The following is a 24,707-nucleotide window of genomic DNA, read 5'->3' on the forward strand; positions in this document are numbered from 1 at the left end:
CTTAAGACACAGTAAAGAGAGTAAAAGATGCACACGTTCTGTTTGTGATTGTGTCTTAATGCCAACAGAAAATGTCCACACAAGTGCTTATATATTTTTTTCTGAGAGGTCTAGGATTGTTATATGTTCAGTTATGTTGTTTTTTAACCCTGCGCTGAACCTGACAACAAATATAAATAAATAAGTAGATAACAAAAATTAAATTCATGCATACAGCAATACATAAATACACTGTTACTGTTTTTTTTTTGCTTATTTATATTACATACTGCACTTGTTTATTGTCTGCTGCCTACTTTAATACTGTATTTATATATTGCGTGCTAATCTACACTGTTGTATTGCGATTGCCTGCCTTACTGTGCCTGTTAAATCAAACTGTATTGTTGTTCTCATTGTTCACTAAGCTCTTTTTGCTATTTTCCCTGTTTTTAAGTATTTACTGGTGTTTTTCACTGCTGCAAAGCAATCTGTTCTGCTTGTATTGCCAAGCAGTGTTATAATAACTTATTTGTTAGCTGTTTGTAACATTCTTAACAGTCTCCTTGCTGATTTTCTGCTGTTTTATTAATTTTTTAGTGTCTCACTGCTATTTTTCCTGCTGTGTTAAACATTCTGTAGTGGTTCCCACCAAAACTAGAGTTGCTAGTAGCTGTAGCATAGTCCAGATACAAGTTTGCTGCATCTGGGTCTGTTTATAGTGGCTGTTTGTTCAGAGCACACATTCTAGGCTATCTTGGATTAGAAGAGGCCTTTCTGCACTCTAGTGAGAGGACTGTGCTGATTGGAACCTGTCTGGTGAAGGGTAGTTGGTCTAGGGCTTGGAATAAGCATCCTAGTTGGTATTTTTGAACCTTTTAAAATTTTTTTCAAGTTTTTAGCTTCTGGTATCATTCACTCCAGTTCAACTGTTTTGAGTGTGTACCTTTAAGTCCTAGTGGGTGTGGCCTGAGCCTTTAAAAATGAAGTTATCACCTTACAATTCTAACAAATACTCATGGACAGAGGTCAAATATCAATACAGTTGTGTTTGCCATCATGTATGCTTAAAGATAAAATATTCTGAAATGTTGTATGTAGCATAGTTTTGGAATTATTAATGCAAGTATAAGCAAGTACTATTTGACGCCTAGAGGAGCAGTAGGAGATAACTACAGATGCACCTGGAGACGTCACTCGGATGTAACCCTGCATTTGATCAGGTTTATGCTTATTTGTGCACCTCACACTGCCTCACAGTTGTGCACCACAGCCAGACAGATTAATTAGTTACAGCTGTAGCACTTTAGTGTAGCCCTCGTCCTTAGTACTTTCCCAGTCAAAGAAATACTGCTAGTGATCTGAAACCTATTAAATTACCAAAAAAAAACCCAGGCAGAAATATCCATCCACTGAGCTCCTCCTTGATAGATCCTGAAAAGCCCCCTTAGTGACAACAGTCTTCAACCTAACATTATGGATAGCTGGACCACCCTTGTTTCTCCTACCAACCTTGTTGACTTGGGTCTCTTGAGGCATTGTAGCAATTGCCTCATGTACACCGACAACACTCTACTAATAACTCACTCTAGTAAAGTGTGAGAGATTTATCTACACCAAGAAACTTGAATCCATGCTCTCTCACACTCAAAGTAGTAACAAAGAAGAGGTTGTCAACCCATCCACCACTAAACATGCACATAGTACCACTACTCATACACATAGTATGCATCCAACACAAAATCATGATATGCAAAGGTTCTCTCAAAAAAACAACTGAGACACCAGAGACCTCCAAAACACAAGATTGTTACAGCTAACACAGTTCCCACAGCACCCATGACACACAGCAACACCAGTGTCTGGTAACACTCAAAAAAATGTTTCTAGTCATTGGAGACTCAGCAGTGAGACACACAGATGTCCCACTCACCAGGTTGGACAATGAGAAGTCACAGTCAGCTGCCTGTTCAGTGTCAGGATTTGTCAGGTCATGACTGCACTCACGTCTCTCAGCAACAAGTACTATTATGACTCTGTCATAGTTTATGTTGGAGTGAATGACCTGAGATGTACCTCACTGGACTATATGAAGGCATATCATTGCTGGAGCCTTCCTGTGTCCTGAAAGAGTGCTCTTCAAACTATCTGGAGATATACAGAGCTGAGTATATTTTTCTGGCATTATTGTTGTTTGACTAATTTTATATCATTGCTGGCTGACTTCAGAGCTGTGCACTGTTATTTTTGCTTCACTGTATAGTTTTTCAGATCTCTGCTGAAGGTATTGGTTTTCCCATACCCACCGTCCCAATTCCTGTGTTGTTGTTTAAATTTGGAGGTTTTTGCAGTTGCCCGCCCCCACTGTAGATTTGATCTGGGACACTCCCCCGAGTCCCATCTCTTTACCTCATTCTACCTAATAGACTCCTTCTGCATTGTTTTTAGTCATTTTTAATTTAATTGCATTTTTTAAACTGTTTGGTCTAACATTGCTACATACGCAAGTGTGCTAGCTTGCACTGCATTTGAATTGTTTTGACTGCTGTTTTAGCTACATTTCTGTATATATTAAAAAAAAAAAAAAAAAAAAAAAAAAAAAACTTTCCTGTAACTAGTGTAGTCCACATTCAGATTTGTTGTATCTAGGACTGTATGTAAGCTTCTGAGCCCCCCCCCCCAAGCTTTCTGTGTTGGAGGGAAGCCTTCTAGCTTATCAGTGGGAGTGGTAAGCACTAGGTAACCTATCTACCACATAAGGAGTGGTTCTGGCCCAGAAATTGTAGTTATTGGCCGTTTGGGCAGTTTTTCCATCTCTCTCTCTCAACTTTCTGATTTAAAAGCCCACATTTGCACTTGTTTCCCCCCTTTCCTGTAACTAGTTTAGTCCAGATACAGATTCTTACTTTTAGCACTTGAATTTGCTTATTCGTGATCAGCACTTGTTCAGAACTTGTGAGCACTAAATAACCTACTAATTACTACAGCACTCAACCTTCCTCATTACCTAGAGGAAAACAGTTTTGGTACTTAATTTCCTCACTTGCTTAGAGAAAAAACGTTCTTGTACTCTCTTTCCTCACTTATCTAGAGGAAAATAGTTTTTTTATTCAGGCATGTCCAAGGGTCAGCTCTCAGTGTTTTCTCCTGTCTATCTGATGAAACTGGGCATCTTGGGTCAATGTAGAAATTGCCTCATGTACACAGACAACCCTATCCTCCTACCACCCAACACTACAACCTGTGAGAGATGCACTTATCTAGCCAAACTGGAGGTAAAGCTCTCTCCAATCAAGACTGAACTTGACAGTCAAGAGGAGAAGGTAAACACTTGCAACACACCTCACTCATCACATAGTCTCACTAAATCTACACCACCAAAATCCACACATAGAAACACAAAAAACATTCGTGGAGGCTCTCAATAATAATCTGCTCAAGCAACAGAGACCTCCAAAGCAGAAATGCAAGCAACCTCCACCCCCCCAACACAACCCAAATGACACATAGCCTGCAGACTCAGTGTGCCACTCAACCACAGCCAATAAGGCAAAACATCATACCCAACACACTAGTCATAGGCGACTCTATAGTCAGGCACACTGATGTCCCACTCACCAGGCTAAACAAGGAGAAGGTTACTGTCAGCTGCCTGTCGGGTGCCAGGATCCGCCACATAACCCACGCACTCAGGTCACTCCACAACAAGTACAAATATGACTCTGTCATTATCCATGTTGGTGTGAACGACCTGAGACGTACCTCCCTGGCTACATGAAGAGAGATATTGAAGAGCTCTCCGATCTTGTAGCCCAGGCAGATATGACCCTAGCCCTGAGTAGCATTCTGCCATCACCCAGAATGATGCTGCAGTACAAGGACAAAATGATCGACTTCAACAATTGGCTAAGCTTCTGGTGCCATTCTAAAGGGATCTAGTATCTGTCTGCCTGGGATGACATGGTCGACAGACCACGATGCTTTGCCAGAGATGGCCTGCACCTGTCACCCCTGGGATTCTGGATACTGGCTAAGGTTCTTGCCGCCCCATAGTGCCTTTTTTAGGCAAGGTTCGAATGACAAATTCACCACCGTAACAGGAACAGGCAAGCAAAAACTGAGGGTGATGCTACTCAATGCTAGAAGTCTAAATCTCAAAATGCACTCACTCGAGCCACTCCTTAAAATGGAGAACATCAGTATCTGTGCAGTTACTGAGACCTGGTTCACGGCTCCAGAGAGCACCCCTGCACTACCAGGCTATAACTCATACCACACTTTTCGGCCATGTAACCTGGACCGGAACACCAAAGGCGGAGGTGTGTCCATATTCATTAAGGATATCCACACCTCCAGGCTAGTTGCTCAGCATAATGCAGCCGAGGTTATCCAAGTGCAACCAACTCTGAGCAAAACTGCAATCCAAATTGTAGCTTGCTACAGATTACCCACCATGCCCAAGGATTCCCACTCCTCTTTTCTTGATGTACTGGAAAATATTAGGGTTCAACCAAACACCCTAATAATGGGGATTTCAACTACCCCACCATTAACTGGGAAAACTACTCATGTACCAACTCCTTCGTTCAACGCTTTCTGGAATTCATAAACTCCAATGCCCTGGATCAACTTATCCACACCCCCACCAGGGGCAACAATATCCTAGATCTAGTCATTACCAATATGAGTGACCGGTGTTCCACACCTGAAGTCAACGTCTCATTGGTCCGATCCGACCATAAGCTAATTAGCCTAGATATCCACATCCTGCCTCCACCCCCATTAAGGAAACCATAGTAAAAAACTTTTCCATAGCCAACTTCATGCTTCTTAAGACAGAAGTGGTGAACTTCATGACACCCATGCAGATGGACAATACAGTTACGACTACTGAATCGTACACAATTGCACTTTATAAGCACTTACATGAGTGCATGGATCCTCCAACAAAAGGAAGCCAATCTGGTGGTCTCCTGCCATAAACAAACTGTACAGCAGAAGGAAGAAACTCTTGCAAAAGAGAGTAAAATCCCACGAGTGGAGGAGCTCCCTGGCCAGCCTCAGTAAGAAGCTGTGGTCCCTGATAAAATCCTCCAAAGCTAGTTACGAAAACAAAATCGCCACTAATTCTAAAGACAACCACAAAGCATTCTATAGCTATGTCAAGAATCTCAATGGCAACACTGAGATCTGCTCTGAGTTACAGCACAATGGCACTAAATACACAGACCCAACTGATATTGCCAACATCCTGGCAGATAGGTTCAGTGCTAACTTTACCCCCCTCTCACCCCCTAAAGAGCCCATCTCTATATCAGAAGAATGCAAAGTTCCTGTAATCACGGCTGCACAGGTAAAAACCACACTCTTCAAAGCCAAGAACACAGCATCCATGGGACCAGACAACATCCCAGGCTGCACTCTACACGAACTACAGAACGAACTGGCACCCCACCTAAGTACCATGTTCAATCATAGCCTCACCTCAGGCTTTGTGCCTGCTGAATGGTGCACAGCAACGGTTATCCCACTGCACAAGGGGGGAGCCACCATGGACCCCGGGAACTACCGCCCCATTAGCCTGACGAGCCTGGCCTGCAAGGCCATGGAACGTATCATCATGGAACTTATAAACAAAGATATTGGTAATCTCCAAACTCTGGATCCCACCCAGTTCGGGTTTGTAAAAGGCAGATCATGTCTCCTAAACCTGATAGACTTCTTTGAAACAGTCACCAAAGCCGTAGACAAGGGTAAGGTAGTTCACACAGCCTATCTAGATCTTGCCAAGGCTTTTGACACCATCCCCCACTCTGGAATTATAGATAAACTCATTAAACTAGGTATAAATCCCTATGTCAAAAGATGGGTTGCCAACTGGCTCACTGACAGAACCCACACTGTGAAAGTAGCAGACTCCAAATCCGACTTCAGACCAGTGACAAGTGGAGTAGCACAGGGTTCAGTCCTGGGTCCTCTCCTGTTTGGTATCTACTTCTCTGAAGTACAGGCTAACACAGAAGGTCTTTGGCTAATGAAATTCACAGATGACTGCAAACTAGAAGCCATAATCAAAACTCCTAACGATATAGACATCCTACAAAAGGGCCTCACCGAGACAGATGCCAGGTGTCAAAGCCATGGCCTCAAGCTCAATGCCAAAAAGTGCATTGTCATCCCCTTTGGTAAAAACTCTGTACCCATGAACTACAACATAGGCGGTAGTATACTTAACACCGAAAGTGTGATAAGAGACCTTGGGACACAGGTGGACAGTAATCTCTCCTTTGATAATCACATCACCACAGTAGTCAGGAATCCTTCTACATGGCACACCTCATCACAAAAGGTTTCTCATCCAGAAAAAAAGAGGTCATTGTTCCCCTCTACTCATCACTCATTAGACCCATTATAGAGTACAACGCCCCTTTTGGTATGTACCTCATAAGACATCTACAACAACTGGAAAGGCCGCAGAAATACCTCACAAAGAGGATTACTGGCCTCAAACAGATGCCCTACGCAGACCGTCTCAAAAAACTCCAGCTTTACTCTGTCGCATATCGCCTACTCAGAGGTGATCTCTGCCTAACATACAAAGCTATATCAAATCCAGAGCTGTTGGACATGCTGCACTTAAAGAAATCTCAATCCCGCCGAGCTACACGCTCTAGGGACCTAAACCTTGTCACCACAATAAACAGAACATGCCGGAGGGATAGATTCTTGTCCCAGAGACTTCCCATACTCTGGAATAAACTACCTATCTACAACAAAGCTCCTCATTAGCACTCTTCAAGAAAAATCTTGATGATTGGATGGGAAATAGGAAATTCACCCCAGGGATCACCTCTGTGGCTCTGCTCGACAGTGGCACAGGAAAATAATTTTTTTTTGGTGGCAAAAGCCAGGGTTCCTTTTTGGCTGGGCTTGTATAGGCCCCAGGGCCGATAGCCTAGTACCTACCTATGAACCTATGAAGAGAGACATGCTTGAGCTGTCTGAGTATGTGTCCCAGGCAGGTGTGTCCCTAGCCTTCAGCAGCATATTACCCTCACCTAGAATGATGCCACAGTATACACAAAATGAATGATTTCAATAATTCACTTAGTTTTTGGTGTCATACAAAGGGTATCCACATCCTGTCAGCCTGGGAAGCCATGGTTGGCAAACCTCACAATTTTGCCAGAGATGGTTTGCACCTGGCACCTCTAGGCTATTGGCTGCTGGCAAAGGCTCTTGCCTCCCCCATAGTGCCTTTTTTAGGCAAGAGCTCGAAAACAAACTTACCAATGTGAAATTTGTCAATCCTAACAAAATAAGGGTCATGCTGCTAAATGTTAGGAGCTTAAACCAAAAATTGCGCAGCCAGGAAGCACTTCTATCACTGGAAGATGTAGATGTCGATGCAGTCACAGAAACCTGGTTCAAGGCCTCAGAGAGTACCCTGGCCTTGCAAGGCTACAATGCCTTCAACATCTTCAGACTGCAAAATGAATGTGTGAGAGCCAAAGGAGGCGGTGTTTATATCTATAATAATTCATCTCCCGTCTAGTTAGAGTGGACAACTCCATGGAGTTACTCCAAGTTCAGGTTACAGTAGGTAAGATCCTCATTCAAGTCATAGCCAGTTATAGATCCTCCTCCATGAGTCATGACATGCATAAAGCCTACTTGACCAAATTGGAGGCAATCCAAATATTAGCAAACACTCTGGCTATGGGGGATTTCAATTATCCCACCATCAACTGGGAAACCTATGCTAGCCCTGACCCAGTACTATTTTGTTAACTCAAATGCCCTGGAACAAATTGTTTATACCCTGACAAGAGGAACAAACATACTAGATCTGGTCCTTACTAACATGTAAGTTGGGTGTACTACCTCAACTGTTGGACCCTCATTAGTTAAATCTGACCAAAAATCAGTCACCTTCAAACTAACACCAGAACTCACAAACGGCAAAATCAGACTAAAAAACTAAACCAAGGCAAACTATACCCTCTTATGAGAAGGTATAAATGCTTTCCAAGCCCCACCCCTAGCTGGAAGTGGTAACTACATCGAAGCTTAAACTAAAGCCCTGTACAATGACTTGCATAAGTGTATAGACTCGGCTGTACCAGAAAGAAACACAGTTAGAGCCCCAAGTAAAAACAAGCCGGCATGGTGGACATCCAGCATCAACAAACTTTACAATAAATGCAAAAAGTTGCCGCCCATGAAAACAAATGTGAGATCCCAACAATGGAAAAGCACCCTCCTCATCCTCAACAGGCAAATAAGACAACTTGTCAAATCCTCTAAGGGCCTCTTTGAGAAAAAAACTTAGCAAAGGATAATCATAAGGCCTTTCACAGCTACATATGTACCCTAAAAGGTAGGGCCCAAACATGTGCAGAACTAGCGACCAATGGTATCACATATACTGAACCCACAGAGATAGCAAACCTGCTAGCAGATAGCTTGGTGAACATTTCACCCCCTTATCCCCTCCAAATATATCACAAACGTAACCCCAAACTCTCCTTCCACCCTACATATCTGAAGAACAGATAATCCAAGACTTGTCCAAGGCAAAGTACACGGCCTCTATGGGACCAGACAGCATCCCAGGCTGTCTTCTAAACAGGCTAAAACATGAACTATTATGTCCCCTTTTCAATCATAGTCTAACCATAGGCTTTGTTCCTGCGGAATGGAGAACAGCAACAGTTATTCCCCTCCACAAAGGTGGCCTAGCAACAGACCCAGGGAATTATAGACCCATAAGCCTGACCAGCCTCATCTGTAAGGCCATAGAATGTATCATTATAGACCTCATAAATACAGACATAGGTGACCTCCAAACCCTGGATCATAACCAATTCAGCTTAGTCAAGGGCAGATCCTGCCTGTTAAATCTTGTGTATTTTTTTGAAAATGTGACCAGGGACATTGATGAGGGCAAATCTGTGCACACAGTATATCTTGACTTGGCAAAGGCTTTCGACACAATCCCGCACTCAAGCATTACCGATAAACTTAGCAAACTAAATGTAAGCCCCTTCATTGTAAGATAGGTTGCTAACTGGGTCACAAACCCGACACACACTATCAAAGGGGGTAACTCCACATCAACCAGCAGACCTGTTACCAGCGGGGTGCCACAGGGGTCAGTGCTGGGCCCCCTACTGTTTGGTATATACTTCTCAGAAGTTCAGGTCAAAACTAAGGGTATGTGGCTGACCAAGTTTGCAGATGATTGCAAACTGGGTACAGTTATTGAATCCCAAAATGATGCCAGTATACCCCAGGAGGGTCTTATACAGACCAACTGGTATCTTAGTCATGGTCTCAAACTAAAAGCAAAGAAATGCACCATCATTCCCTTCAGCGCAAACAATTCCCCTTCACACTATCCAATCAACAACAATACTCTAAGTACCTATGAAGTGGTAAGGGACTTAGGCTCATAAATTGATTGCGACCTTAATTTCGACCACCATGTGTCTACTGTAGTAAGGAAGGATTTCTGTGTAGCACACTTCATTAGTAAAGGCATCACCTTGAGAGCAAAAGAGGTCATAACCCCTCTATATTCAGCACTAATCCGGCCCATAATTGAGTATAACTCCCTGTTAGGCATGTAATGTACAAAGCACCTGCAGCAATTGGAGAGACCTCAGAGGTTTCTAGCAAGGAAGATCAAGGGACTCCAGCATGTGTCATACACAGACCAACTAAAGTCCCTGTCACTTTTCTCTGTATCATATAGTCTTCTTAGTGGAGACTTATGCCTGGCTTACAGAGCAATCTGAGACTCAAACCTAAAGAACCTGCTGCATATCCATAAATCAAACAGGACTAGGACCACCCATTCCAGGGATCTAAGTATGGCCAGCTACTTAAATAGGACATGCTGGAGGGACGGAATTATCTCCCAGTGACTGACATGTCTTTGGAACAGGCTACCAATTCATGTGAAACAGAGCACCTCTGTGACACTGTACAAGAGGAACCTGGATGAGTGGATGGTGCACAGTAAATTTTTAGAGGGAATAGAGCCCACAACCCTCATGGACATGGGCAATCATAACTAAGTGCAATCTTGGGTATTAGCTAACATTTCTATGTTATTACCTTGGGATGAAATGACCTCTGTGTCAATAGCCTAGTAATCTCCTATGATCCTATTAAATAAATCAATATGATGCATAACTTATTAGATAAATAAATAATGTTGCACAGGTAGAGAAAGAAATGTTAACTATTCAATAACAGAAGAGAACAGACCCCATATTAACATTTTTCACATTCATGCATTATGCATTACAAATATGTTTTCCTTCTTTTTAACAATTATTCACTTCAGTATTACATAAATTGCACATTTCCTGCCTCCCATTAAATGTCACTCCTCCCCCTAAACATTATTCTTCATGTATTGCTCCCACAAAATCTATTCATGTATATGTACTACTCTCAGCTCTTACTGTATTTAATTTATACTACCTCTTCAGCTCTTGTACTATTATTATTCTACTGAATTTCTCTGTTGTGGCAAATTTAGTTGTATACAACAATTGGCTTAGACTGTATTATGTAATATTTTCTCCGAAGGTTTAAGTAGTTGTTGCCTCAGTGTTATGACATCTTTACATTACCTAGCACATATCCTCCATAGCACTGTTTATCTACCTAACATATCTTGTCTGTCTACTGACTAAATTGTTTTACTATAAAACATTCCTGCCCTCAGCAAATTAACCAACATGGTAAACATGGAATTCCAGTCTACCTTTAGTCATTCTGTTGCCAGCCTTGTTGCATTGTGTATTTTGAGGCAGTGCAGGAACTGCAAAATGCGCACTGACAATGATCTATTATTGGTCCAGCTTACATAGATTTCTGAGAAACAACACATTAACTTAACTTTGCCTCCATTTGTTTGTTTGTGTCTTTCGGCTTTTCCCGGTTAGGGGTCGCCACAGCGGAACTCTGGTCTGCTAATGATTGGCAGTTGATTTTTATGTACCCTCCATAAGATTATAAAAAAACAACATACATTGAGGTTGTAAGAAATCACTCCCCACACCTCCAATAATCAGAAATAATTGACCTTGGCAGCAATCCTGTAACGTAACTATGCCATACCCACATAACTCAGTGAGTCAGAAGGCTGCAGACTGCAAACCTTCTACTGCCATGAAGTCTGAGGATCCAAGTAGAAAAGTTTTAGCAAGTGGTGACTCCATCATCAGGGACACTGGATCCCCTCTAAGTAGACTGGACAATAACTGATTGACAGCTGCCCATTTGGTGCCACGATCTGTGAATTATGGGGGCTGTGCAGTCCCGTAAACAGGACAAATATGACTATGACCCGGTAGCAGCTCATGTAGGTGTGAATGACCTGATATATTCAACCTAAAAGGACATGCAGAGAAATATATTAGAGCTTTTTTAAGCATGTGTCAAATGCAGATAAGTCTCTGGCCCTAACTAGAATTCAGCCATTACCTAGAATGATTCCCAGATACAAAGTAAAGACAAATGGCTTTAACAGCTGACTAAGTAGCTTGTATCATTCTAAGGCAATTCAATATGTGTCATCGTGGGTTGACATGATCAACAGCTCAACTAGCCTCTCCAAGAATTCCATGTTCCATGGATTTTCCATGTTGGTCAAGTCACTTGCTTTGCCAAAGTGCCATTTTTAAGAGAAAAGTACACCTTCTGGAGATTCCAAAATAACAAAAAGATTTGTAGTAATGTTTGTGGGTTGAGAGGATGGCCTAATGGTTAAGGTGTTTGCCTTACAAACACAAGGTGTGGGGTTTGAGTCTCACAAGGGATAATTGGCTAGGCTTACAATGGCTCGGCAAGGGCAGTTGGCCTAGTACTAACCTATGAACCTATAAATTCCAAAACAGAACATATCCTGATGCTCTACTCAATTCCAGAAGTTATAACAATACACTGACGAATCTTAAGGCTCTCCTGCAACTAGAACAAACCCATATCTGTGTTATAACAGACTTGATTTCAGGCTAAGACATCATGCCCTACATATACAGGGTTTCAGTGCCTATCATACATCCAGACCTACTGGAAGCAATTGAGGAGTATCTATCAAGACCCACTTACTGAGCTTCAGATTACCATAAGTAAGACAAAAAGTCAATTCATAGCCTGCAATAGGTACCTTCTTTGTCCCCAGAGGACCATAAAATATTTCTAGATGTGCTTACTGAACTGCCAACAAATAAAAATGCCATGTTGATGGGTAATTTTACTTGTTCATCAATTTACTTATGCTCCAAAGGTTGGGTATTCCCATAGATTCATAGAATTAGTTTATTTATTTTTATTTAACATTTGTTTACTGGGAAAGTCTGACTTGGAACAAAACCAGTTTTCAGTGTAGACCTGGATGCATGTCTTTGTAATGTGGGAGGAAACCAGAGCAAACCCACACGACACACACATATATATATATATATATATATATATATATATATATATATATATATATATATATGATTAATGTGACCAGTCCCCATTCTTCTCATATGCAGGGGAGGTAGTCACTTAAAGATATTCACATTTGTGAAATGTACATGCATCCAGAGAAATAACATACAGCGAAAAACAAGTCAGTGCAGCTGGCGGATTTTTATACCATGGGGACAGTAAGCCAACACAAAAGGTTCTGAGGTCTCACACTTTACTTACTATTTACTTTTTTCATCCTACTTGTGCACATCCATGAGCTTTGTAAAAATAAGCACTGTGACTTGTACTTGGCTCCAAGGAATATGAGCCCCACTGATGAAGACACAGCTTGCCATTTTACATGTGTTGCAAAACAGACTACTAATTCTGGTGCTAGCCTCATAAACAAAATTTACAACAAAAGGAAGAAACTGTTGCAGAAAAAAGGAAAATCCCAGGATGCAAAAAACTCCCTTACCAGCCTCAGTAAGAAACTGAGATCCCTCATAAAATCCTCCAAAGCTAGTTATGAAAACAAAATTGCCAAAGATTCCAAAGACAACCACAAGGCATTCTATAACTATGTCAAGAATCTAAATGGCAATGCTCAGATCTGCTCTGAGCTAAAAACATCATTCCCTTCAGCGCAAACAATTCCCCTTCACACTATTCACACTAAACAGAATGGCATTAAATATACTGATCCCAAGGATATTGCCAATATCCTGGTAGATCGATTCAATGCCAACTTCACCCCCCCCTCTCACCCCTTAAATGGCCCATCTCAATACCGGACGATTGCCAAATTCCGGTAATAACGGCCACACAGGTAAAAAACGCACTCTCCAAAGCTAAGAATACAGCATCCATGGGACCAAATGACTTCCCGGGCTGTGTACTACATGAACTACAATATGAACTGGCACCTCACCTAAGTGTCATGTTTAATCATAGCCTCACCTCAGGTTTCGTGCCCACTGAGTGACACAGAGCTACAGTTATCCCACTCCACAAGGGGGGATCCACCTTGGATCCAGGAAACTACCGTCCCATCAGTCTGAAAAGCCTTATCTGCAAGGCCATGGAGCGTATTATCATGGAACTTATAAACAAAGACATTGGTAACCCTTAAACACTGGACCCCACCCAGTTTGGGTTCGTGAAGGGCCGATCTTGTCTGCTGAACCTGACTGACTTCTTCGAATCAGTCTCCAGAGCCATGGACAAGGGTAAGGTGGTCCACACAGCCTACCTAGACCTTGCCAAGGCCTTTGACACCATCCCCCACTCTGGAATCATAGATACACTTACTAAGCTGGACATTAATCCCTACGTCACCCAATGGGTTGCTAACTGGCTTACTGATAGAACCCACACTGTAAAAGTAGCCGACTCCAAATCCAGCTCCAGACAAGTGACAAGTAGAGTACCTCAGGGTTCAGTCCTGGGACCGCCCTTGTTTGGCATCTACTTCTCTGAAGTACAGGCCAACACTAAAGGACTCTGGCTAACAAAGTTCGCAGATGACTGCAAACTGGGAGCCATTACTGAATCCCCAAATGATGTGGATACTCTACAAAAGGGCCTTACAGAAACAGATGCTTGGTGCCAGAGCCATGGGCTCAAGCTCAATGCCAAGAAATGTATAGTTATCCCCTTTGGGAAAAAACATGTATCTGTGAATTACCATATAGGTGGCAGTACACTAAACACCGAAAGTGTGATAAGAGACTTAGGGACACAGGTGGACAGTGGTCTCACCTTCGATAATCACATCGCCACAACAGTGAGGAAATCCTTCTATGTGGCACACCTCATCACTAAGGGCTTTTCATCCAGAAAAAAAGGAGGTCATTGTCCCACTGTACTAATCCCTCATTAGACCCATTATAAAATACAACGCCCCGTTTGGTATGTACCTCTCAAGACATCTGCAACAACTGGAAAGGCCGCAGAAATACCTCACTAAAAGAATCACAGGCCTAAAGCAGATGCCCTATGCTGATCGCCTTAAAAAACTCCAGCTATACTCTGTTGCATATCGTCTACTCAGAGGCGATCTTTGCTTAACATACAAGGCCATGTCAAACCCAAAGCTGTTGGATATGCTACACTTAAAGAAATCCCAATCCTTCAGAGCCACATACTCCAGGGATCTAAACCTTGTCATCACAATAAACAAAACATGACCCAGAGACTCTCCAGACTCTGGAATAGATTACCCATACATGTCAAACAGAGTGCCTCTTCAAAAGGAACCTTGACGATTGGATGGGAGAAAGGAAATACACCCCGGGGATCACGTCAGTCGCCCTGCTAGATAGGGGTCCAGGGAAGTAAATAGTGTGGGAAGAAATAGTCAGGGAATTGTTATGGCTAGGCTTGTATAGGCCCTAGGGCTGATAGCCTAGTACCATCCTATGAACATATAAAAGCAGGCATTTTCAATTATCAAAGTGGAAACCACTCTATTAGCTGGACCTGATGAAGCTCAAGTGAAAGTTATTTCTTAAATATAGTGCTATAATTGTACCTCATAGTGTGTTGTCATGCTTTGTTTGTTAATAGTTAAAAATAAAAATAAAACCTTTTAACTGAAATGAGGTTTCACAGGCTGCTGAGCTGGTAAACCCTCACAGGTCTTTCAGAAATATTCAGACAAGGTACTAATCTCTAAGCTTTGACATTGGCTCTGTACCTCTTAACCTCTTAGAGTAAGAAATCTGTACAAAGCCATAAATAATGGGGGACAACGGCCCAAAAATAGGGACACTTTTTAAATATTGCTGTTATAAACTTAGAAAGTTGATTGAATAACATGTTTTGCATTAGCATGAATTTTCTGAAGGATATGAAGTCTGAAATTCAAATGTCTGTATTTATTTTCTGACTTCAACCCTCAATGATTTACAAACAATTTGCCAGAAAACCACAATCTTACGAGAAACAGATCAAAAATATGAGGTATAAATCTGAACATTATGCGAAAATCAGTTGAAAGGTATGGCTGGCTCCTTGTTTTTCCATCTCCCAGACTTTCCTCCAATCAGTTCTCATGGAACCTGCCACCATTGTGTGTAACTGCCTTTAAATAACTGACCTGATGAATGTAAAGTATTAGAACAAGAACACTCCTCCATCTATGTGCTTAACCGAATAAACTACTGGAAACTTCAACAAGGTGTCATTATTCCTCCCACAGGGTGGGTATCAGAGAGAGAGTCTCCTAGATCTAGTAGCTGAAGTGATTTTATCTAGACTAATCCTTTATACTTTGTTTCTTGTTAGTCCTGTCACACTCTGGATCACAGGTGGGATATCAGACTTCACTTGAGCCCTCTGGATTACCCCTATTTTCTCTGTAATAATCTTCCATCTCATATAATACAGAGTGATACACTCACTTCTTTTAAGGCAAACCTTGTTGACTGAATAGGCCCATAAAATCACCCCAGGGGAAACTTGCTTTGCCCTCCCAGAACCAGGAGGTGCCCTATGGGCCTAGGTAATTTTCAAGGTGAGCTTGATTTTATGATGGTTAATGGAGGTGTTCCAAAAAAGGGGGAACAAATTCTAGAGCAGAGGGTAGTTAAGTTCCTGTTCCAGGTGAAATAGCTTTAGAATTTGGTTCCTGATTGCCAGAAAACATGATTAATGTTTGGTTTAGGGTTTCAGTGTTTTTTTTTTTTTAACTTTTCTGAGCATTTTGTTGTGCTACCCAGATATGCTCATGACAGAAAAATTCAGCTTGTTTTCCAAGAATAGAACATCTTGCTTGAGAATTTTTTTCTCTGCTTTTGCTAACTCCTGATTTTTAGAATTGTATTCTGTCTTTCAAGTGATGCACTAAGCTTTGTGAGGCTGTCACTCTGCTTTATCTTCTACAGTAACTCTGTCGCATTTTCTTCTACACTGTCGCCCTGCTCACCTCCTAAATTATTCTCTAAAGTCATTTTATAGCTGTTCTATTGTGTCTTAATGTTACCCTAGACTTGAAGATGTTGGCTACAACACCTAGTCAGTGCCATTACTGGCTATCTCTTGGACTGCTCTTTGACTCAGTCTTTATATTTTCAGCTTTATACAAAAAAAGAAGGAAATAAAGTCTTAGTACCACATCTGAATGATGTCATTACATGCTGCAGTCATAATTTATTTATTATTATTATTTATTAATTTATTTATTTACATTTGTTAACCGGGAGAGTCCGACTGGACACAGGTACGTTTTCAGCGTAGGCCCGGGGAGAAAAGCTCCACATTAAGTATTATTTGCATTATACAGGTAAAAAAACATAGCATTTAAATATAGACATTAGTCCACTTAAGGATGCAAGACAAGAAGAAAACAGATGTAAAACAGCTGTAGAGCATAGTACAATTTTAAAATATGGTGACATACTAAACATGGTTAAAATGTAGTTGAGATTAATCAGTGAACAATTGATACAAACTGTTTTTAAGGTACACAACAGCCATTAGCAGTTGTTGCTACAAGAAGTTAGTATTATGTGGTAGGTAGCTGGGAACATTAGTAGCCAAGCTTGCTAAGAGTAGGTTGTTGATAGGGACTGAGGGAGGTAGTGGGTGGGGGGAGTGGATGGTATGGGGGTGGGTTGCAAGGGCATATCTGGTAAGTTTTGAAGTGTGATTTTAGTAAGGATTTAAAGTGGGTGCAAGAAGTTACAGAGGTAATTGAGGATGGGAGGGAGTTCCAGAGTTTGGCTATAGTGCAGGAGAATAAAGCTTCTCCAGCAGAGTTAATGGCTGTTGTGACCTGTAGGAGGTTTTTGTGGCTGGATTTTAGTGGGCTCGTGCTTATGTAGATTTTGGAGGGATGGGACTTTTAGTGGTTGGTTTATTAGTTTGTGGGTGAGTGTGAGTTGGTACCATTGAAGGAGGTGGGGAGCTCTAGCCAGCCCAGATCTGCTCGTGAGAGACAGTGGTGAGTACGGTAGGAAGCCTCTGTGGCGAATTTGACAATTTTGTTGTAGCAGGTTTCGAGCTTATTTAGATCACATTGTCTAAGGTTAGTAAATACTGGAGAGGCATAGAGTAGGGTAGAGATAAGATGAGAATTTGCTACTGAAATTTTAGCTGCTTTGGTAAGTAGTTTTAATTTATGTATTTTATTGTATTATTACTAATGTTCATCTGCAATTGTACACACTTTTTGATTTTATTTAAGAGAATTAGGTGTGACACTATCTTATATCCATTTTTACATGTACTCTAGCATTTTGTTTGATCTAGATCATTGTATAATATTGCATTCTTGTGAAATGTTGGCAACTCTATGCTTTACCATTCCTCACTCAGTGCTAGGGACCTTGTGTTTAACCTTCACCCATTTGGGTCATAGAGGCTCTTGATTTTAACTTATTATAAAATGTCTGAGGCTGGACATTTTGTGTAACTCAGAGGTAGGTCCAGTTGGAGTGCCTTGCCACAAGGCTCCTTTGAAGATCTGGAAAGGTTGCACAGCACTGCCTTGTGGGTGAAATTCCTGAGTAATATATTATATGCAGTCTTCATCAACTTACTAAGCAGCCTACATATCATTAAAGGTATGCAGGGAAACTTACTATCCAATAGCCTGCTTTGGACTTTGTGTACTAATCTAGGGCCCATCTGTAACAAGCCAGGTAGAATTTCTGACCTGCTGCATGATTCTGAACCTGAATCTACAAAGGAAACCCAGCTGGATTCCAGCTTTGACCCCCCCCCCCCATTAAGTTGTTTCCACATTACCATATTTAGTGTTGTTTAGTGCCGTAGGCAGGACAAGATCAGAGACAGAGTAGCTTGTTGCATTCTGTCTACTAACACAGTAATACAGTTCTTAGCTAAATCACCAACTCATTTAAATGTGTCATGAAGTCAGAACAAATTGGAGACTTCTCTTCGTATACTGTCCACTTAATGATGAGAATTTTCTGTAAGTGTTTATTGATTTCCTTATTGACTCAGTGCTTCTGGAAGGAAGGTTTTTTAAAACCTGTTTTGAAAGATGCCTTAGTTGCCCCTACTGGTAATAAACTATCTTTAGACTGAACAATCTTGAACATTTTCACAGAGTCTGTAACTTTCCCTTTGTGTACACAACTGTTGATTATTACAGTTTAGCTGGAATTGTGTTTAACCATAATCCAGCATTCCAGATGAAACGATACTGAGATCTCAGGCATGGTGAATGACCTTATGATGGCCAGAGAGCAACATTGTTATTCAGTTTTGGCCCTTGCATCTCTCGTCTACTTTTGATACTGTGCAGTATGGGATCCTGCTGGAATCTCTGTAAGCCCACTGTGGGCTTTTTTACATATTACTTGGCAGCTTGCCTCAGGATGTACTCATGTTTGTTAGAGGGTTTCATGGGGTTCTATTTTTGGACACATTATTTATGGTATATATACATATATATAGGCATCCATTAAAAACATTTAAAGGAGAGGATAAAAGTGACATTCTAATGTCAATAATACCCAGCTGTAACTCTCATTCCCACAGGACAGTATATGACTTCCTCTCTGACAACTGAAGAATGTTGGATACCATCCTAAGCTACATGAGAAGTACTCATCTTCTTCTCAGTCTACGTAGGACTCAGACCACAGCAACTAATAGTGTACTGATAATGCTCCATAGCTTTATCCATAGCTTTTTAATATATTTACAAAATAAAATGTAGACAGTTTTTCACCTAGAAAATCTAATCGAATCTGCAGAATACTCAGCACTAATATATGCAACGTTTTCAAGCAAACATCTCCAAGATTATCTTCACCATTATCAACCCCGTTTTCATTATTTTTTCTACATGGGGTTGGGCTGTCAAATAAATTATTGCCACCTCTCTTGATTCAGTGCCACTCTTCTACCTTCTTCAACAGCCATGCCTGACTGTCACAGGTCTTCTGTCATGCAATCCACCCATCTCTTGGTTAGATATCCTCATTTCTACCAAATCTTCTGCACCATATCATTGTCTCCTTTCCTGCCCATGTGCCTGAAGCCTGAAGCAGCATAATCTCTTTTCATTGACCTTTTCTTGAATTGAAGTTACTTTGACTTCTGCTTTGATGTCTTAATATCTTTGTCCATCTCAAAGTGTGTATTCTACCCTTCATCTCAGGCACTTCATCTTCATCTTCTCAGGCTTTCTCACTTCACCTGCCTTCATTTCCCAGGTTTCTGTGCCAATCCGAAGTATTGGTCACACTATCGCTTTATACACCTACCCTTTCAGATTATTTGTCATTTTTCTGACATACACTATCCCTGACACTCTATACCAATTGGCTGCAACACCTCTGATTCTAGATTTTACCTCCTTATTCAAACTTCTCTTCTCAACCACTGCTCTGAGATACTCAAAGCTGCTAACTTGTTCCACTATTTCCCTTCTATCTCAATTTTCAGCTTCTTCTGATTTCCCCGATTTGCTGCCATTACAACTGTCTTGTCTGTACTCATTTTCATCCCATGTGCCTTCAGTTTTTCATTGCAGTATCATTTGCTGAAGCTCCTGCTCTGCTTGTAGCATTATGTCATCTGATTACAACAGCTTTGCTGATCTGTCCACTCTGACCTTTTGCTAACTGTAATCCATCACCAATATAAGCAACACTGGGCTCAGAGCTGAACCCTGATGCACACACACACTCCCTCTGCTCTGGGAATCCATCTGTGAGCAAATTCAACAACTCCAAGAGGACCTTCAGCATTTCTTTACAAAAAACTAAAAAAAACGACTGTAGTAATTTACACTACTCCTGAATTCAAATAAAACTAAACTAAAGGTATGTTCTCCTCCAACCCAGCAATCAAATGAACATGGCTTAAAAATATTATCAGCCAATAATGCTAGAAATAAGACAGAGCAAAGTACAAAACTGCTGGGAATAATAGCTGACCACAGATTTGAATATGATCAGCACATCCAATATGGAGTAAAAATAAACATCATCTAGGACTTCTTTATAGTCAAACCTTTTCTATCAGCATGCACAAAAGATCATATTTGAGAGCTGACTACTCACTAGTCTCCTATTATGCCTTATCAAGTTTAACTAATCTACAACCTCAGCTAGGAAAAGTGGAACAATGTTATAACAAAACTGCAATGTTTATAAATTAACTAAACACAAGTCCCTTAACCAGATGAGCCACCTAATGTATTATCCTGTGCTCACATTAAGACTACCCACAACATCATCTGCCACTGACCAGTTACCCACAACACCATCTGCCACTGACCAGTTACTAAACTGGTACATACCTCACAGAGAACTGTGCTCACAGAACCTACACTTAGTGCTTACTCAAAAATCTAAAAAGCATAATGGTGGCTGTCTATACTCTGTATATGTTCCTAAACTGCAGAACTCTGTCCTAACAGGTATTATAAATATTTTATACTGTCTGCAATATCAAAATCTTATCCCATCTATAATTTATAATCCCAGTGAGATCATGGCTGTCAACCAAACAGTCCTCTCCTTGTAGAACCCCCATCACTAAGACCCATTGCAATGCAGCCAAATCAAACCAAAGTAATAAAATCCTCACACTTTAAATCTTGTTTATAGATGTCAAGTGAATAAATGTTTGGATAAAATGTGCATGTATATCATTCGCTGTCTGTGTACTAAAATTACTATGCGACTACATACATAAACTGTAAAATAGCATTTTAGTATACTTAAAATGGTGATCACGTGTTAAAAAAAAAAAAAAAATATATATATATATATATATATATATATATATATATATATATATATATATATATATATATATATATAAACGATAAACCCAACAGCAAAGTGCAGCATAAAAACGAACTTCTTTCTCCTGGCAAAAATCAGCTTCCAATAAATCCAAAAAGCGACTTGTCAGTAATCTGCTTTAATATCAATAACAGTAACAACACAAAAAGACAACGTAAAAGCGGTCCTCCCGCTTCATCAGACGTTTAAATATAACTGTTCCTAAGTTTGCTTTTATATCATCTGTAAAGTCAAAGCACTACACTTAATTGTGCCCCACCCAATCCAATTCCATATTTAAAGTGCTATTGCAGCACAAATAACAACATTTAAAATCAACATATGATAAAATGCAGTTTAAAAGCATAACAACTAACATAAAAATACTGAGAATGCTTATGTTCATTAAATTTAAAATAAGGCATCTAACCCTTCGTAACGCTATCCTAGGTGACCGGTCGTCAAGGCTACATACCTCCATGCATTAGCATTTCACTGTTGGTTCGTATGTATATTATAACTCAAATCAGGACATTGTCTCATCCCGTGATGTTGAGATTAACCATTTAAATCCACATAGAATGTAAGATAAAATGCTATCGGCACCATTGCGTCTCCAAAACATCCACATGCTCTCTAGTTGCTTCCACTACAAGCCTTAGGTGCGTGCGCTGGCGATAGATCTAAGCTGTTGTTAACATATGCCGAAACGGCACTATTCCCAAGCCCTCCCAGTCAGCGTCTGAACAAGCAGACTTGCTAGCTTGTCCATATCTTCACAAACTAAAAGAAGTCAACTATTTAATATATAAAAAATACCACGGACATTATGAGAAAATAATTGGATTTAAAGTTAGGTATAAACCATACATACACCACAAATCATAACCTAAGGGACCTATGGTGATCAAATCTGTAATACATATACAGACGAGCACCCCACCATTATTCAAGATGATCAACAGCTCATTTTATAGAAAAAGCACATTGAACCTGATATTCAAACAAAATAAAAATAAAAAATATATAAATATATAAAAAGCATACTTACCCGTATTTTTAGAAATTATTATATATGCTTTTTATATATTTAGCTAGCAAGTCTGCTTGTTCAGACGCTGACTGGGAGGGCTTGGGAATAGTGCCCGTTTAGCATATAGTTACAGCAACAGATCATCTCACACGCGCATCGGCGCACCTAAGGCTTGTAGTGGAAGCAACCAGAGAGTATGTGGATGTTTTGGAGACGCAATGTTGTCGATAGCATTTTATCTTACATTCTATGTGGATTTAAATGGTTAATTTCAACATCACGGGATGAGACAATGTCCTGTTTTGAGTTATAATATACATACGAACCAACAGTGAAATGCTAATGCATGGAGGTATGTAGCCTTGACGACCGGTCACCTAGGATAGCGTTACGAAGGGTTAGATGCCTTATTTTAAATTTAATGAACATAAGCATTCTCAGTATTTTTATGTTAGTTGTTATGCTTTTAAACTGCATTTTATCATATGTTGATTTTAAATGTTGTTATTTGTGCTGCAATAGCACTTTAAATATGGAATTGGATTGGGTGGGGCACAATTAAGTGTAGTGCTTTGACTTTACAGATGATATAAAAGCAAACTTAGGAACAGTTATATTTAAACGTCTGATGACGGCGGCGGGGACCGATGAAAGCGCTACGTTGTCTTTTGTGTTGTTACTGTTATTGATATTAAAGCAGATTACTGACAAGTCGCTTTTTGGATTTATTGGAAGCTGATTTTTGCCAGGAGAAAGAAGTTTGTTTTTATGCTGCACTTTGCTGTTGGGTTTATCGTTTATCTTTTGATCTGGGTCGTTTGTGTGCTGAGATATATATATATATATATATATAAGGAAACACCAGACTCAAGATGCAGGCAGCAGTTCAACCAGGATAGTAAACCAAACAACGATGGAAGAAGGTTGAATAAAATTTAAGAGCACACAGCTCCAAGGATTAAGCGCTTTCAAAAAAACTTCATCAGAATTATTTAAACTCTGAACAGCACCACATATATATATACACCCCACCCTTAATTACATAACAAATAAATTATTTCCCTTAAATAAAAAACACATACAGTATTTTAAAGCAACACACAATATTAAATACTCAGCATTCAAATAAAATTACATATGCAAACACCCTAATATACTACAAATGGAGAAGTAGCTTTAAACAATATAAGATTTTAATTTAAGCACACTGGTTATTGATATATTATCACTGAGATCTGGGTGGACTGTGGCATTCAATTTCAATTGCCAACTTAATTCCTTGGCTTCCAGTTATTTTTCCCCAAGAACCCCCTCTATAGTGCCTTGGAACACATTCCAACACAAAAAAAAACAAAAACAAGGTTAGTGTTGGTACTAATGTGCCTAGCCTTTGCATTTTTCATATCCCCCTTCCTAATATCAAGTCCATGTTCATGGCTAGGCACATTAGTACCTGGTGCTGTTCAGTGTTTAAATGATTCTGATGAAGTATTTTCGAAAGCGCTTAATCCTTGGAGCTGTGTGCTATTAAATTTTATTCAACCTTCTTCGTTCGTTGTTCGGTTTACTATCCTGGTTGAACTGCTGCCTGCATCTCGAGTCTGGTGTTTCTTGTGTTTTCCTGTGGTTCTCTGATATACAGGGATAATGCCCTGACTACAGCCCAGATGACTCAGGTTCAATTAGCATCTCAGACAACTAATGGAGCAGCAGGGGAAGAGATGTGCATACCTACCCCAGTGAGTGGGGTCTCCCTACAATGATCCTTGGTGGAGGCTGAGGATGTCATTTGAAGGGGGCATGTTCAAAGGGTGGAAGGTGGGCTTAGTTGAGCTGCTGCAGAGGAGGGGTGATATGCTACTCACTCACATAGCATACCCACCCGAACCATACTATGTTACCAAATGGGAGGGGGAAACAGGGTAGGTCATAACTGAACCCCCCCCCAACAGATGTTCCAATGTGCCAAGCCCCAGGCAGCTTAAGAATCTGTGACCAGCTCCAGCAAGAGCAGATGAAATCTGGGAGGGGCAAGGGGTGAATTGATAGACCTGGAGCAAATGGGGTACTGGGGCAAAGACGGAGCTCAGACGGAACAAAAAAATAGTACAGTTTTGTACCTACCATAAATGTAGATGTTCGAAGATCCACATTGCTGCAGTCCTTACATATGGGTAGTCCGCTGTCCTCGGTCGGCCCGAATACCAAAGTATTAGGCTGACGTCGGTCATGGCGCTCAGATCTGACATCAGAGCGTCAGGGTATAAAAGCGCATGACCGACATCATATCCTCAGTCTTTTCTTGCCCCAGATGTCAGAAGGCCCTAACAAGAAAGGCCACAGTCAAAAATAGAATACTTCCCAAAAGGCATGTACAAATAACCGCTACCACCCAAACCATACAACCATTCCAAAGTACAGAGGGGAAGGAGGGAGGGTAAATTGGA

The sequence above is a fragment of the Protopterus annectens genome, chromosome 1.part1, assembly GCF_019279795.1.
Source record: "Protopterus annectens isolate FY-2018-M chromosome 1.part1, PAN1.0, whole genome shotgun sequence".
NCBI classification, from domain to species: Eukaryota; Metazoa; Chordata; order Ceratodontiformes; family Protopteridae; genus Protopterus; species Protopterus annectens.